Genomic DNA, 12626 nt, shown 5'->3' on the forward strand with positions numbered 1-12626 from the left:
GAGTCTAAAATATAAATTATGCATGCATGATATCCAATGAATTATGGTCGGGTGTGTCTTTTATTGAAAACGTTTTGCGTTCTTCTATCCCCCAATCTTGGCACAAAACCCGTTTTGACGTCATAACTATAGGATATGAAAAAATCAGTTAAATTGATTGGATAAAGATATTCATTAAAGCTTAATCTTTTTCCTGTGTTAAGCAGTCTTTTTGGAATCTTTCATATGCAGCATATCTCATTTTAATTGATATATCGCATGTGCTTTGAAAAATACGTATATGTTTCAATTCGCTGTGGGTTTTTTTACCCATGCAACTATGAAATAGATTTCAATACTATTTTCTTATATTTACATTCAATGTGATTTTCTATATAAAATCCATAAGAAGTCCACAACGTTTAAATCTTTAAAAACATAAGCAAAACCTTGTCCACTGGAGAAACCACATGCATTTTCTATAATCTAGAAAAAGCAAAATGTACAATGTTTTGACTTAATTTAAATAAAACTATAATCTTGTCAAATTTACATAAAAATACTACAAAAGTGGTTTAAAATTAATCTGTCACCTTTTTTTCTCGCAATGACTGTTTGCATTACTTAACTTTGCGTCGTCATTCAACGCCATTTAACGTCACAAATGGCTCTTGCCTCAATTAAACACGGTAGCCTAGTGGTAGAGCGTTCGCTTCGTGATCGGTAGGGCGGGTTAGATTCTCGTTCCCGGCGCTGCGTCAAACCTAAGACGTAAAAAATAGGCAATGACTGTTCCTTCGCCAAGCGCTTGGCATCAGATGTGAAAGTCAGGGGTTTTTCTGATATGACCTTAAAAACATAGGTACCGTGTAACGGTAGGTGCTGGCACGATAAAGAACCCTCACTGCTCAATGGTCCAGAGTGCCGAGTATAGGTTCAAATTTGAAGCCCTTCCCCGGCATACGGTGACGTCTCCATATGTGTGAAGCATTTTCGAAAGGAACGTTAAACAATATATGTTTAATCATCACGCCAGTTTTGAAAAACTCTTACTTTACATTAAATATTTTTTAACGAAATGAGCAATTATGATAAATGAAAATTAGAGAATGTAAATATAGGTATTGAATTAATTTATTTGGATGTCTTTGGTTTTATAACACACCTTGTCGAGCCGACTATTATCATACCACACTTGCGCGCAGTATTCAATTTGTCGGCACGGTGGGTTATAGGATCGAGGACATCCCAAAATATGAATTCAATGCTTAAGTTGACGTCAATGAGGCTACAGTGTCGTAGGTTAAAGTGCAACACTATTGGGCAGTAAGAACTTCAAACACAGAGTATATTTTTGCTGTTTTCAAACATGTAAGATGTAAATATAAAAAAATGTTTTAAGTGTAGTGTGATTTATTGGTGTGTAGATCACACAGTCTTGGACATCGAAATATTATTCATGGAGCGCTTCATGTCCGTTTAGTGTACACATCAATAACTCAAACAATAACTTTTATGTATTTCTTTAATTTTCGCATATTCACCGCATATATAATCGACATGTGTGTGTTTGACAGTAACCTAATACATATCAAAGTTTAATAATAAAAATCAGTTGATAAAATATTTTAAAAAATCAACAACAACAACAAAAGAAATACATAATGTATAGTCTTCAACATTAAAGGAAATTGTTTATGTATTTTGCGATTCGACATTATTAATATAGAATGCATTACAGCCAGGGATTGGGTAATTGAATAAAGTAATTGTTATTGAGCGAAATTCATTACATTTTTCAAGGTAATTGGGAGTAATTTGTTTTGAGCGAGCCTTCAATTACAAGTAGCCTAATTGAATGTATTTAAATACATTTCAAAAAAAGCCATGCATTTTCAATTACTAAATACGATTTTTGCAGTGCCACGCTGCCCAAAGAACACCTGAAAAACACTGAATAAAAATTCACTATAGAAAAAATCTTTTTAAAAAACAAATAAATCTCATTTTTAAAAAGGTCAGTATTTCATTGAATAGAAAAAATATCAAAACTCAAGTAATGAGAATGTATTTCATTACATTTGTCAAAGAAATTGAGAGTAATTAATTACATTTGAAAAAAATCAATGTAATTGTAATTGCAAATAATTGACAAAATTATCATTTTTTATTTTTAATGTATTTGTAAGTAATTAATCACATTTCAAATGAATTGACCCAAAGCCTGATTATAGCTTAAAATGGATTGTCTAGATTAAATTTAAATGGAAATTGGAACAAAAATTGACTCGAAAACATTTCTATCTAAAATCGGTACTCATTGTATTTTCAGTAATTTTTAGAAGCATGCCGGAAAACGATTATAGCATGAGTACTACATGTACCTAGAAAACAAAATCTCTATTTTGTCACAGGAAGATACACATTTACTGGGGAATAGAGTAAAAAAAAAATTGCCCCAAGTAACAGTATCTTATATCGTATAATATAAGTTTGAATAAGCTTCGCAAGTGAGTTAAGGCTAAATATGGATATTTTTATGCAAATAAGCTAATGAAAATTCATAATTTGTATTTTCTATGTACAGAGAGGGTTCAAATTGATTTTCTGATACATACTCAGTACCCACAGTTTATTAATGCAAGTGCACATTACGACGTCATATTATGACGTCATTGTTCTCTCCCATTCAAGGTATTAAATAATATAAACAAAATCATGTCGGCGCAAGGGCCTATCCTATCTAATTTAAAATAAACAATTTATAATATTAAGGTGAATATTCTTAAAATTAATAAAATTGCTGCACAAATCCTATACACTTTCTCAATTGATAAAAATTTTAGGAAACTTACCCTGGACAGTGAATTTTTACCCTGTTAAAACTTAAAACTGCACGAATAGTAAGTAACCAATTGCATTGCCGACATTTGTGCAGCAATATCTTAAATCCTTGGAATATCCTGCGTCTTTTGATACCTTGTTTCTGTAAAACAAAGTAAGGTATGCCCTTGCGCCGAAGCGATTTTGTTGATGTGTAGTACAGGTCGATGACGTCATAATATGACGTCATAATGTGTACTGGCTATTGCATGTCGTGGGTACCAAGAATGTATTAGAAAACAAGTCTTAGCATTTTCTGTGCGGTAGGTAGAGCAATTATGGAATTTAATTAGATATTTTGTATAGAAATTTCCATATGTAGCCTTTACTCACATGCGTTCATTCCTTATAACTTAATTCCAGTGTAACAAAGAGAAAATATTTTCCTCTAGGAACAGGTTGTTGATGAGAATTTTTATAAAAGTGTAATGTTTGGCGTAACTCAATTCTGACGTAGGCAACTTATGTTATAGGAAATGGATCTTTTACCCAATTAAATGACGCATTACATGTACTACTAAAATTCTGTTTTCTAGGTATGATGGGACCCACGAATTCATGTCCACCACTAAATGTTAAATGCTACATATTTAACTAATCAATGATTCTTCATTCACGAAATCAAATCCCCTCGAACCAACAGTAATTACTCAAAACACGAAAATTTGACGCTATGAAAATATGATATTACACTAGTCAGAAATGTTAGTGCTATTTACGAAAGGTTCATAATCTGATAAAATTTAACATTGATAGTATTCTAAACATTAGCATCTGCTATTTTTCACAATTAATATAAGGGTTTGGTCTATTTTATCAGACCCCTTCGGATATTTGAAACAAATATCGATAAAAAACAAGGTTTTAAGTAAAATCCTTCTTGTAACCTGTTTGTTATATCATACAAACTCATTGTATTCGTTAAATAGCATTACTTTTACAGCAATAATAATAATAATAATGGATAGAAATTAAAAAAAATACAAAAGATATCATATTTATGCAATATTTAAAGTTTGTGAATTTCTTATTATGTTTCAATTATTATAAAACGACAAAAATAAAGTTGCATTTGATCATTAATGTTTATTCCCAGAAAATTCTGCACAAAAGTGTTCATTGTTTATTTCAATTCTCCTATATATGATTGTTTTACATGAAGGTGTGTGATATCTGAGACGAATTACTCAAGGTTTGTTTCCGGATTCAACATTTAGGATTTTATTGACTGATTTTGCTTTCGATAAGGTCATAATCTCGATCTGTGGCTCTGTAATTTATTTTATTATTTCAAGATATAGTATTGAAAATCATGGAAAACGAATAAAACTCCATAAATTTACTTACTTTGAAATAATACAAAAGGAAAAATGATAAATGTCCTCTGCACCACATTTCTATCTAACTTGTACAAAATTCCTGTGAATTCACAAATAAGTTTTCTAGTATCCACAATTAAGATGTCTACTTAAAAATCAGACAAAATTTGAGGTTATTGCAGGGGTTCTTTGGCTTTAAATTTGTAAAAAAAAAAAATATAATAGTAATAATTTACTGTTTTCGGATTAAACTGAACACTTGTCTATGTCGGTGTTGATAAAAAAGTATATATTTAATTTAATGCGGAATCAAATTCTCCTTGTATCTCGATTGAGGAAATTGTTATTTTGTGTTCTATTTTTACAAAACTTATAAGCTAACAGCGTTTTTTTTTTCTTTTTTACAAAGCTTTACTTGTACATGTAGAATACAAATCTACATTGTAAATGTTCATTATGTGTTTATTTATTACATGTCTAAGCAGAAATAAGCAGATCAAAAACGAAAAATTCCACGTTGGCCTTAATCTTTTTAACAAGTTTATTTTTTTGATAAAGATGGTTGAGCTAAAGCCAGCGCCGTAGCATTTTTTTAAACACAGAAAGGAAGGTTGGTGATCAACTGGTTGTTTTTTTCTATTGAATCAATCGCTTATAATTTCATGCAAACTTTTAAAAGAAAAAAATGAAGATTTTTTATGATATTGGCGGTATTATTCATGAGGGTGGTATAATGTATAGAATCTTGGCATTATATGACTGTTTTTGTTGTGTAGTTAACTTTAAAGTGTTAGAGGAAGTACAAAATTACACAAGAAATACACAAATCTCAGAAAAAATCAGAAAAAAGTCTGTGTAAGTTAATGACACAACAAAATGTTATCGTACAGTCTCTCTATTCTACTGTAGTTTTCTAGAATGCTTTACACTGAAGTTTTCCTAGAATGCCCGATACTAAAGCCAAGCATGCGTATTCCTGAAATGCGTATACACTAAAGTATTTCTAATTAAAATTGAATGCGGAAATGTTTGCGAGAAAAAATATTTTTTTTAGGAATCAACGTGTGCTTGGTGCAAAGTTAATGGCTAAATTAATTTTTACATTTCATTTCCCTTCAGGATATGTTTTAATGCTCTACTTTGAATCTAACACATAGTGCTTGAGGAGGAAATTGAAATAGGCATAGTAAAGTAAAATATACCTAAAGTTTGACTAAAACATCGCAATTTTTTAAAATTTGTATTGGATTTCGCAATCCATTTTTTTTTTCAATATCTTTTATTTTGGGAGAGCTTTCGAGCTTATAAATAAATTTTAAATGTATATTTTTTTCTGATTTGAACATATTTTATCATGTTATAATGCATTAATGGATTTTGAAGAAGACAAAGGTTATATAAGTCCTCTCAACAGGTAAGAATGTTATCAAAATGTACACAAATAATGCTACATTTAATAACAGTTCATATCATTAATATATTCAATTAGAATTACAGCAATATATAGATCCTCATTTGAAATATCGACATTCTTCCTTAGCAAACAATGAATAATATTTTGACTACGATGTATACATTTACGAAAAAAATTTGATTTCATTTGAAACGCAAAACTAACAGTTTCTTATTAGGAAGCTGGGGGGTTCCATTTAGACATTAAATTCATGTTTTAGATGATGTCGGACCTGTAACACACCTGGTCGTGCCAAAAATGAATGCAACGCGATATCGTATTGGTATAAGGGTAAAGATACATAAAAAATATCTATCTGTCTTAGTAAATTTCTCATTTACTGTAATGCAGTGAAAACTGTTTAGCCTGACACCTGAATAATCTGACACACTGTGAATTCCAACGTTCAGGATTCACCTTACTTGTTTTCATTTCCGAAATTAATTATGAATCAAAGATTCAATGATCGTACTAATTCCTTTCAATTGCTTGGAATAATGTGATTTTATTAGCTATGTTTGTACATGTCTATCTTTAATTGATTGGTCCTGATTTTAGTCATATAATATATATGAAATAACACTCAAATCTTTTAAATCGCCTTTTGTCTGCTCTAAGATTTTCAGTCAAAGTATAAATAGTTTCAGTGTTAAGTTCTTACAAGTTGTAAGCTTTTTAGCTCACCTCAACGAAGTTTGCAGCACTGCTAAGGCTTACTATGAGAAATCAACGGAAAATAAAAGTTCAAAAAAGGGAAATTTTTAAAATTGAATTTATTGTTATTCAGCAATTCTATTATCACGGAACTTAAATACTTATGGAAATAGCATAGTATAACATACTCTGTACTGTGTAAAGTTAGGTCCCATCGATGGACAGTCACATGATGAACGCATAGCAGGTACACGGAATGTAGGTCAATAACAAATTTCAATATGACAATGGCATACCCTAATTGAAATTAAAAATTCAAGCTATTCATTGTTTCTGTGTACTTTGTAGTTTCTGAAAAGTGCTGCTGCTTTGAATAGACTTCGCCTTTTAATACTTAAATATTTTAGTAAATAGGCCAATGTCGAAATAAATTAGAATTTTACCAAATACTGTGTGTACTTATAAAATCACGGCCTCGATTTAAAGAAAGCAGCAGCTTTTTTCAAGTTAAGGAATATATCCTTTATCTATATTCAAAAAATGGTTCAAATCTATGCAGTGTATGCCCTTGCGAAAGTACGATTTTACGAGGCATCGCGATGTAAAGTATACGTAACCTGTACATAAAACACGATATAATTAATAAAATACATTCTCTTTGTAGTTAATTAACAATCGCACTAAATAAAAGCTATAACTTGGTATTTATCGACTATTTAAAATCTGTAAATAATATTCCGTTTAATAATAAAACACATTTTTCATTGATAAACAATTTCTCAATCTGCCTCTCACAGCAAACGAAGTACGTCATTTTTACCAGTATGACGTCATGTTTACAAGTTCAGTGCGATGAGTGCTTAGTTTTTAACCAGCTACAAGGGATTTAACTAGCAACTTTTTTAAATGGATTGATAAGTTATAATGTTGTTTATTATGCTAATACTGTTCAGAGTTGCAAATTATTTCATATACACGTATTATGAAAACTACATAAATGTCATATTTTTATGTGACGTCATAGTATACTTTTCCCGTATAAATTAGGCCACGCCCCCTTATTCAAGCCTTAACAATCCTGCGTTGGGGGAAGCTTATGTGATACCCTCGGCGTCGGCGTCGGTGTCGGTGTCGGCGTCGGCGTCCCGGGTTAAGGTTAAGTTTTTTGGAGCAGTTTTCTTTTTAAGTACTTGTATGTCCTATATTGATTAGACATGCATGGAGGTGTTGCTAGTGTGTTTCATTGTACCAGTCAAAGTTTCAGATGCTGCAATTTCAGCAAAGGAATGACCATGTTAATGTTTTTGGTGCAGGTTAACATTTTTGGTGCAGTTTTTGGTGTAGGTCTCATTTCCGAGTAACTATAAGCCCTATGTTGACCAAACTTGCATGGATGATACATCTTATGATGCATACTACCAGCCTTGCTTCGGATGCTGAATCTGACCTAGATTTTCCGGTTGAGTGAACAGGTTAAAGTTTTTGGTGAAAGTTTCATTTTCAAGGTACAGTGTACTATGAACCCTATTATGACTAAATTGCATGGATGGTACAATTATTATTTAGGATGCATATTACCAGACTTGCTTCAAATGCTTCAAATGCTGCGCGAATCTGACCTACATTTTTGGACGAGTAAACAAGTTTATTGTGCAGGATTCATTTTCAAGTAACTTTGAGCCCTATAATGACCAAACTTGCATGGATGGTACATCTAAGGGTGCATTCTGCTAGGCTGGCTTCGGATACTGAATCTGACCTACATTTTCTGGATTAGTGGAAAGGTTAGTGGAAAGGTTAATTTTTTTATACAGGTTTCATTTGCAAGTAACTTTAAGCCCTATGTTGACCAAACTTGCATGGATGATACATCTTAGGATGCACACTAATGGACTTGCTTCAGATGCTGAATTCGACATACATTTTCCAGATAATAGACCTCGTAAAAGTTATGGGTGCAAGTCTATCACCAAGACACTATAAGGCTTATATAAACCAGTTGCACAAATGATGCATCAAGGGATGATAGCTCTCAATCTTGCTTCAGATGCTGGATTTTAATTACATTTTCATGATGAAGAACTGGTTTTTAGTTTTTATATAGATATATTCCAAAGTATCAAAATTGCATAAATTTTGCATTTTTGGATGTATACTTTTTGTTTGTTAAATGTGTGACTTAATTTGCCTTACTTAAAGACAACACACGTTGAGGTGAGCTCTGTAATCTCTGATCACCTATTTTTCTGAATGTTTTTTGATTAATACAATTTTTTAAATTGGTTTGGCAGCACAGGCTAAATATCTGAATTGCGCTATTTTATTAAACGCTATATTCACTATATGCTTTATATTCTAGCGGCTTTTGTGTGGACAGCAATGCACTAATTCTTGTATACCGCTAAAACATGTATACATGTACATATTCAAATCCAAATATACCGTTCACGGTAGCTCAGTCGGTAGAGCGCTCGCTCCGTGTACGGGAGGTCATAAACTCGTTTCTCGGCCTCCACTGACTTAAGTCGATTAAAAACGGGTAGCAACTGTTCCTTCGCCATGCGCTCAGCACTTTGAAATTAAAGATGCGGGTGCTTTTGATAAAAACCAAGATGCCGTGTCAGGAGCAGGCGTTGGCACGATAGAGATTCCTCACTGCTCAATGGCCCTGAGTGCCGAGTAAAGGTTAAAATTTGAAGCCTCTCACTGGCATACGGTGACGTCTCCATATAAGTAAAAAAATCTCGAGAGGGACGTCAAACAATATACAATCAATCAATCAATCAATCCAAAATATGTTTAACGATTATTCATGATTACGCCGACCACTTACATGTACATGTAAAAACCAGTGGTTGTCGATCTCTTTCATTGACCGACTATACTTCTAGCATTATTTCCAGAACTGGTTTTCACTAGGAAATAGAATCAACATTATTTTAAACATTTTCCTTCCTTCACTATGTTGTTTATAGAACATACATTTGACTCTATGTGTGCCACGTTTTATTCTGATCTGAATTGAGTTTTGTAAATATTGAGAATTTTTTTAGCTTCCCTCGTACATGTATATATAAGAGCTTATCAATTATTATGAGAACGTCAGTCATCTTTGTGCTAATAAGAGAATACATTTGCTGATATCAAAATTGTACTGAAAATATAACTTACAAAATGATGACTATAAACGAATATGCTGATATTTTTATTCATCAACTTTTTGACAATAAATCACTTCATTTCAGAAATTTTGTCATAGTAGAACCAATATTTAGTTTGTACATAAATATATGTGTATAAGATAGAAATTTAGATCCGCAAATAAACCCTCAAGCGCATCAAATAGGATTTTTACGTCAGAGGTCGGAAAGCTAGTCAGAAAGGCCAGAGAAGTTGCGATTGGGTGTCAGCCGAGGATTGCCGATTGAAACTCGCGCATGCGCAGCCTAGCATATGTTTAGGGTTTCCGGTTTAACCTCCCTTATACATTTCCTCAAGGTCCACGCAATTACGTAAATGTATTGTCGTTTTAAGGTCAATACCATAGTCTACCGATTTGAGCAGTATAATATTCATTTCCATAATCACCCAAAGTTTCAAAACTAATAAAAAAAAAAATAAAATTCATGTCATATTTTTGGTTTACATTAGCTGAAGATTTGAAATGCAGCACAGTTAAGATTACTGTAAGGAGACGCGGTCTAATCTTTTTTTTTAATATCAGTGAAATCCGAAAACGAATCTCTAATCCTTTTAAATAATACATTCTTTATCTTAAAAGTCGAAGATATGTCCATTTGTTACCATAACTGTACAGCGAATGACAGTTATTACCTTAATGCAAATATATATAATCGAACTGAATTTGAATTTCTTAAGGGGACGAAGGATGTATGGTCACGTGACTCAGTTTAATTACGTCATAATCTCTGATAAAATATGTACAAAACCTGATTGAAACCACAGAATTTGGGAAAAAAGGACTGTTTGTTTTGAGTTCACCATCTTGTATAAAAATATCTAAAAACATTTAAACTTTCTTCTTATATTTTCAAATTACGGAATAGATTGATCCACTCTTCTGTTTCCCTACACTGCGCGTCAAACGAGTCGCTTACGTCATAGTGGATCTTAGTACAGTAAGATTATATACAAGGTAAAACACGGGTAGTATAATATCATAAAAGCGGGTCACGATCAGTACATGGTAGGATATTCTATGAATTACAGAATACAAAAAAATGTTTTTACATGGTTTTTGACGGAGATTTATTGTAGTTATGTCTTACTTAGCTTATTTTGCAAATGTGTGACGTCATACAAGGGTTTTCCCGTACTCGAGAAATGTAAACATGACACGTTTTTCTCATGCTCATGTTTTGTTTAAACATGCCCTGTGCAGTATTGAGCTTAGCTTCACCAATTGATATTTTTGCAGTTATTAATCAATAACATGACGAACTTGCATTTCGACGTAATTTTTCAAATATTGAATGATAGGATTTTTTGTAAATTAATTTTTTTTTTGTCGTTAAAGTTGTCTTAAAAAGAACATAATTTTCCGTCTTGCTTTTTCGAATTTTTAACCCTATTCATACTCTGAAATATTTATAAAGACACCTGTTCGCTGACATATTTTTATCTATGCTGAAAAAATTCCATTACGGACCGAGTAATGGGTCCAGAAACACGGAGAATCAAAACTTCAATAAGACACTGTGGGACATAGCATTTGTCACTCAATATCTCAGAAATAAATCTAGAATCCTACTGATATATCTGCTTTAAGTTGTGTGGGACATACTAAATAAGAGATATACAAAATATGAAAAAAATTGAATGACAGGTATTTTTTCAGTTAAAGGTCCTACATCCCCTTAATCTGTTTTAAATGCGATGTTGGAACAAATGTAAGACACGAACAATGTAGGAGGGGTTTTGAAAGTGGTGGGATGCCTTGTTTTAGAGTCATTAGATGGACAGTCGGAAAGTGTACTATTCCCGAAAACAGATGGACTCTACAGCTCTAAATTTATTACTGGGATGCGTTGATCTATGTAGATTTTCGATGGAAGGGTAGGGGTAGGTCTTAGACACCTTTCGAAAAAAATAATAATTTCATACTATATCTATTTTTAGTTTTGAAAAAAATATTTTTTAAAAGTGTAGCAAAAATCCCAGGCCAATTGGACTCAATGCTTTCCCAAACGTATTGTTTGAATGGTGTATTCAGCTGAGTAGACATTAAATACAAGTCAAATAACTTTTTAGAAGTAATATCTTTGTACCTTTGTACATATATCAGTCAGGGAGTCCAATGAAGGGAAAAAGTGACTTATTGTGCCAATGTAATTCTAGAGTCGTACCTCTATAGAAAAGATATATGTATTTTTTTAAATAATACAATGTATTTTTAATACAACTACCAATTAACCGTTACATGAAAGTGTGAAACAAATTATTTGTCTTTGTTCCTTCATGCGTAAAGTCCGTCGAGGGTTCAGGAGATACAGTGAAATTGATTATACAAGGTGAAGCCTTATTTTAGTGCTCTACCTGTTAGAATTGAAAGAATTGTTTGATTAAATTTTCAGTTAGAGAGATATATATATATATATATATATATATATATATATATATATATATATATATATATATATATATATATATATATATATATATATATATATATATATATATATATATATATATATTTGATTTTCTTATTATCACAGATCTTACTATGTCGGCAAAAGTGTTACTGTGTCGCACGCATAAAATTTGAATCGTAGCTCATGTAGAACCCTGCTTTAATGTATTCATGCATTGTACTACAAGAATGAATTCAAAACAATGTTGCACGTATCTTAGAATATTTAAAAAAAATATCAAAAAGAATGATAAAAGAAATCTTTTTTTTTATTTCTATATGGTGTATCCCTTTTTCTACATTACAGTATGAGAGTATGTAATTTTATATCATTTCTTTTTTTAGGAAACGACTAACACAAGAAATTTATTGATTTTTTTTTCAAATAAGTATTGCAGTAATATATATTTAAATAATATTAACGATGGAGAAAAATGGAGAAAAATCAAAAATCGGTGTTCCTCAAACACATCTTTTATTCTTTATTTGCAAGATTTTTTTTATTGAAATATCTAATTTGATAGATTCATTAATACAATTTTCTTTGAAATCTAACATAAAACAGCAATATAGATTGAAACTACATCTTCATTTCAGTTTAACAGTTTATATAATGTTCAAGTTGATTTATAAATTCTTCATTCAATGACATGCTCAGAGCCAAATGTATACCTTCAAAATCTATTGC

The 12626-nt window shown here is 31.6% G+C and overlaps 1 protein-coding gene across 1 annotated transcript in view; it reads right to left on the minus strand.

Annotated features, from left to right (window-relative positions):
- Window positions 1-6150: 6150 nt before the first annotated feature.
- LOC134279072 (uncharacterized) overlaps window positions 6151-12626 on the minus strand; it is a 177567-nt gene continuing 171091 nt past the window's right edge. Inside the window, exon 2 of the transcript XR_009994568.1 lies at window positions 6151-6162. The gene's annotated coding sequence lies outside the window, so the exon portion shown is untranslated. The remainder of the gene's footprint in view (window positions 6163-12626) is intronic.

This window comes from Saccostrea cucullata, unplaced genomic scaffold (genome assembly GCF_032062105.1).
Source record: "Saccostrea cucullata isolate Sc308-1 unplaced genomic scaffold, CSIRO_AGI_Scuc_v1 ctg506, whole genome shotgun sequence".
In the NCBI taxonomy this organism is placed as follows: domain Eukaryota; kingdom Metazoa; phylum Mollusca; class Bivalvia; order Ostreida; family Ostreidae; genus Saccostrea; species Saccostrea cuccullata.